Raw genomic sequence first — 6,000 nt, forward strand, 5'->3', positions numbered from 1 at the left:
ACTCTAGTTTGTTAGATCTATGTGTAACTATTTGTGTGTATGTGCATGCCCACATGCTACTGTAAATGGTACTTGAAGTTCAAACTTCTACTGTTCATCACCGGTATATAGGAAAGACTTATTTTTTTTAACATTTTCCTTGTATCCTATGATCATTCTAAAACTAAACTTATCAGTTCTAGTCTTTCTTTTATATATATAGATTCCTTGAGATTTTCTACATAGACAGTCATGTCATCTGCAAATAGAGGTCATGTCTTCCACGAACATAGAACTTAAAATCTAATTTTTTAAATTCTTTACTTTCAGCATAACCCCACCAGCAGAGATTCTGTCAAGCATTACTTTCTGATGTTTGTGCAAATAATAGGCATAATGAATTAGCCTTTTAAAACTATCCAATGCTCTATCTTCACGAATTTTTGGCTACATATTTCCCAGGGGTTTATCTCTTCACTGCCATTGAGAAACTTTGCTCTAAATTAATACTAATAGTTACTGATACATTTCTACATAAAACACTTCCACTTCAATTTTCAGATTGCTAGTTTGAAAATATTACAAATACAAACAAATACTTGTTTTATAAATATGTCTATCATTCCCTGTGATGTCCATCCCTCGTGTAAGGAGTTCTCCAATATCTATGATTTCTTCTAAGCGGCTATGTTCTTTGCCATGTGAACTCATACCTCTATCCCAACTAATGAGAAGGGAGTAAAAGGAATTTGCCCTAAGTACAACTAATTGATAGACTAATGATCTGTGATGTAGACCATGTATGTAGCTTGAAAAGATGAAGTAAATCGGGTGCTCTGTGTCAGGAATTTGAACCACAATCCTAAATGAATTTGCCCAAAATGAGTCTGAAAAAGAGAAAGTTGTTAAGTTTAATTAAGCTGGATACTGACAAGCTAAATGAATGGGAGAGCAAAAGAGATACATAGCAGTGAGTGAAAAAGAGACAACAGAGAATGGACAAAGGAGCTCCGAGAAAAATAGAGGCTGGCAGGTAGACCAATTAATTCTTGGAGCTGCCTCACCACCTAATGACCTTCCATTTTAAATTCACATGAATCTTATATTAAACCCCCTTTCTCAAGGCAACTTAGAAGGATATCTGTCCCTGACATTTGAAAGTTCTATTCAGATTATTTGACACTGATGAATAAGGAAATAAGAATGAAAAACAAGTTTATGAATATTAGGTACTAAATTCAGAAAGTAGAATTAATCACTAACTTCTGCCTCCCTAAATGAGACAAAATAATTGCCAATAAAAAAATAGGGTTTTACTTCTAATGAGTGGGAGATTAGGGAACTGGATGGCAGTCTTGTGAAATGAGGATACTTCCCCTTTTGTTGTACTCAGGTGGGGTTGAAAAGTCTCGGTTTGTTTCAATCTAAATTGTACATAATCAAGTATCAATCTACACTGCAGAGTGTTGACACTCTTCTGAGAGCTGAGTGTTAAGAGTACTTAATTTGATCAATACACACAGAAACTTTCAGGTGAAATGCGCAACAGTAATTCCCTTTTGTCTTTTATTTTGCACTAATTTAGGGTCCAAAGAACTTACATGTTTAAGCCAGATCATATCATTCCCTGATTCCTATCTTACTGAGTAAACCAAAATCATTTTAGCGGCCTCCAAAGCATACACGATCTGGCTGCTGCGTTACCTGACTTAATTTTATCATCTCCTGCTTGCTCAAACCATTCCAGAGCTCCTGGGCTCCACCTCAGAGCCTTTGCACTTTTTACCCTCTGCATAAAGTACTCTTTCCTCTCTTTTCCACCAGCATGCTTCAACCATACTGAATACTCTTTTTAGCAGAAAACACTGGACATTAGGGGGAACAATCCAATGAACAATGCAACACAGGGAAGAGAGAAACAATAATGCCTCACTCCTCTTTTAGGTCTGTGCTCAAATACCACTCTCTCGATGACATCATCCCTGAACTACCCTATTTAAAATTGCAATCCACTTCCACTCTCCCTACTGTCTCTCTCTAACCACCTCTTCCCCACTTTATTTTACTCCATAGCACTTGTCACATTCTAATAATAAATACATTTACTAATTTATCTACTATATTTTCAATATTCCTCCACTAGAATGTGAACTTCAAAGGGACAGAGATTTTCAATTGCTTCATTCACTGCATGTAGAACAGTGCCTGGAAATTCATCACAGGAATTAAAATATTTGATGAACATGTAACACACACATATATCCAAAATTATCACTACTAAATAATTGATGCCATTTACTGATAGCCTGTTAAGTGTCTGACATCGCACAGAGATTTTAGACACATTTCTGATAATCCTCAAATTAGTCCTGCCCACTAGGTGTAATTATGCTTGAAGCATATTTCTTAAAATTCAGTTTGTGCCATGACAGACTCTTGACTCCAGGGAACGAACTGAGGGTTGTGGAAAGGGAGGCGCGTGGGGAGGATGGGGTAACTAGGTGATGGGTGTTAAGGAGGGCACGTGTTGTGATGAGCACTGGGTGTTACACACAACTGATGAGTCACTGAACACCACATCAAGATCTAATGACATATTACATGTTGGCTAACTGAACTTAAAAAAAAAAAAAGATTTCTATCTTCATGAAAAAAAATTGTTTGTGATTATTTAACACCATAATTGGGATAAGGAGAGGTATCTTGATTCAATATGTTGAAGATTCCCTCCTGTAGAATAGGATTGTAAGCACTCTTCCCATTACCACGGCCATTATCAAGGGGAAGCCGGAGGTCACATCAAATTCTATCACTGAAGAGTTTTTAAGTACAAATAACAAATCTCAGTCCAATTAGTTTAAGCAAAAAGGTATCTATTAAAAGCTGTTGGGTAATTCACTGAATCTCTAGGAGAGCCAGATAATCAAGGCTGGTGGCTCTGCAGCCGGAAACACTGTCCAACTTAGAATGATTACTCCGGGGTGGGGGGAGTCAGCTCACGTGCTACCACACGGCACAAGGCACATCTTGACTCTGCCACTGTTACCTTTGTAGCTCTCTGTCTCTCCAGCAAACTTCACCAACCCCGCTAGAAAACAAATCCTGCTTCTTCTGTGGCCGCTTCTTCACATTGCTTGTTTCAGAATCCAAGTCTGTTCAGTCGTCAGGTGACATGACTAGTCCCTAGCTGCAAGAAAGGATGGAAAACTAAACTCTGGCTGTGATCTTCTTGAGGCAGTGGGATTCAAAATGAAAAACTTACCATACACAGAGGAGAACTTCCAAAAGATGCTGGCCACAAATGTAACAAATGCCCATTACAGACAGTAACAAAATTAAGATTTAAAATAGATCAAAAGTTCTCACTACAAGGTATGACTTGGACTGTCTTTAATTTCTAGTATTGTCCAATGTTTTCTACTAAAACTTTGGTAAAGTATTTAAGGCAATTAATAACTGCCCCTCCTCATCATTCAAGTTTTCTGATAATGGCATAGGTGAGACAGAACCTTTCTACTGATACAAAAGGGAGAACTAGGCCAGTGTTCAGCAAGGGAAGAGCACACGAACACAGTGCCTCACCGAGGATAAAGAGCTGGGCTAGCATATACTGCCCACTCAAATGGAGTTCTGATTTTACCTGCAGTGAGACATATTAAAAAACAAATCAACTGCTTTACATTTTCAAATTAATTGTTAATTGAATAGTATGTTTCCAAAGAGAATCATCCTTGAGGAATTAGGGTTTAAAATAAAAAATTCCAAATGTTTCTTGTGGGGTTCATATGAGCTTTCCCCAGAAGGAGTATAAGTTTGGAAATATTAGCAAAAATTTTTAAAACTTACTGATTCTAAAACTATTTTTCTTAATTAAAATAAATACAAGAAAATACGAAGATAACATTAAACACTTTTTAAAGTTTAAAAGATAAGCACAATAGGGGCGCCTGGGTGGCACAGCGGTTAAGCGTCTGCCTTCGGCTCAGGGCGTGATCCCGGCGTTATGGGATCGAGCCCCACATCAGGCTCCTCCGCTATGAGCCTGCTTCTTCCTCTCCCACTCCCCCTGCTTGTGTTCCCTCTCTCGCTGGCTGTCTCTATCTCTGTCAGATAAATAAATAAAATCTTAAAAAAAAAAAAAAAGATAAGCACAATAGGTAAGTATGTGCAAACAAATGGAAATACCTCAGATATATCCATATATATCCCCCTCCAGCCCAACAATAAAGTGGTCTTAAATATTTAGACCAGTTTAGTTTTTACGTTCTGCGAAGTAAAAATTCATTTGCATACCATGGACTCCTCAAATCATGTAGATAATAAATAATTATAAAGGGGGAAGGGACTATATTAGATTGCCCTTTGCGTGAAATTCAGAAAAAATAATCTCATTAGAGTTAACAGATACTTTTAGCAACCAATGTATTATAAAAACAAACTAGCTCAACTTGATCACAAGGGTTACCATCTGTATTTGTGAATGGTACAAAATAACTGAAGGTGAGGTAGTGACTTTAAACAAACTACTACTACCACATGCAACTGATTTTGAAGACATAACCCTATTTTTTTAAATTATATATTCATTTAAAAATTGACAGTATAAAAAATATGAAGAAAATACAACATCAAAAATCCTTCCAGTAGAAATAAGTATAATGTACTGACGAATATATTTCAAGTCTCTATCTGTGCAGTTCTTTACGTATGTACCATTTTAGACTAGTTGTCTCAGTGGTAAAACATAAACTTGTTATACCATTAAAAATTATTTGAAAGCGCTTTAATTATTAACTTATTAAATGACTTAATTTTTGTGGTTTCAATTGGCCTTTTATTATTATTTTTTATTTTTTATTTAAGTGCAGTTGACACACAATATTACATTAGTTTTAGGCATACAACATAGTGACTCAACTTCTCTATTCATTATGCTATGTTCACAAGTGTAGCTACTGTCTGTCACCATGCAACACAACATCACTGACTATATTCCATATGTTGTACCTTTATTCCTGTGACTTATTCATTCCATAACTGGAGGCCTAGATATCCCACTCCCCTTTACTCATTTTGCCCATCTGCCTACGGCCCTCCCATCTGGCAACTATCAGTTTGTTCTCTGTGTTTATAGGTCTATAAATAGTTTGATTTTTTTTAATTTTATTTATTTATTTGACAGAGACAGAGACAGAGAGAGACAGCACAAGCATGAGGAGGGGGCAGAGGGAGAAGCAGACTCCCTGCTGAGCAGGGAGCCCGACGCGGGACTTGATCCCAGGACTTTGGGACTGTGACGTGAGCCGAAGGGAGATGCTTAATCAACCGAGCCACCCAGGTGCCCCTGAATGATTTAATTTTTATCCCTACAAATAATAGTACTATTAAACACAGTCTGCATTAAGTATTTTCCTGTACTTCAGATTATTTCATCAATAAACAGTATGTATCTTGGAAACAAAATTACTAGGTTATGAGGCATGACTATTTTAAAGGCTTTTAAAATAAAATTAGTCAACTTTTCATAAAGTATTATCAATTTTTATTTCCACCATTAGTAGATAAGGGCATTCATCCTAGTGCACCATGACAGTTTATTATAATTTACGATTGTTGATTTGATGAATGAAAATCAGCAGTTCGTCATTAAGCATACTCAACACTACTCAGCACTACCGGCAATCTCCAACCTTACTGGTGCAAATTCAAAATAGGCATAGAAACAGGTATCTGGGCAGAGAAAAAAAAAGGACAATGTGAGGGAAGACGAACAGTTGGAATTAGTAATTTTTAGTCAGCATCATTTTTCCTCAGTCCTCAGGACAGTCCCAAGTAGTTCACGCTTTACATTCCAATGGACCCCACTGCATACACATCCTTTCCACTGCCACGTGCCTTCTCCCCGGGAAAGTGGGGAGAGGGCAGCTCTTGCTCCCATTCTACCAAGCTTCCTCCAAAGCACCGGGACAGAGATGAAAAGAAAAAAAGCAGGAAATGGTCAGCTGTATAACTTGTGGTGAT

Source organism: Ursus americanus, chromosome 9, assembly GCF_024610735.1.
Source record: "Ursus americanus isolate L20-20 chromosome 9, mUrsAme1.1.p, whole genome shotgun sequence".
In the NCBI taxonomy this organism is placed as follows: Eukaryota; Metazoa; Chordata; class Mammalia; order Carnivora; family Ursidae; genus Ursus; species Ursus americanus.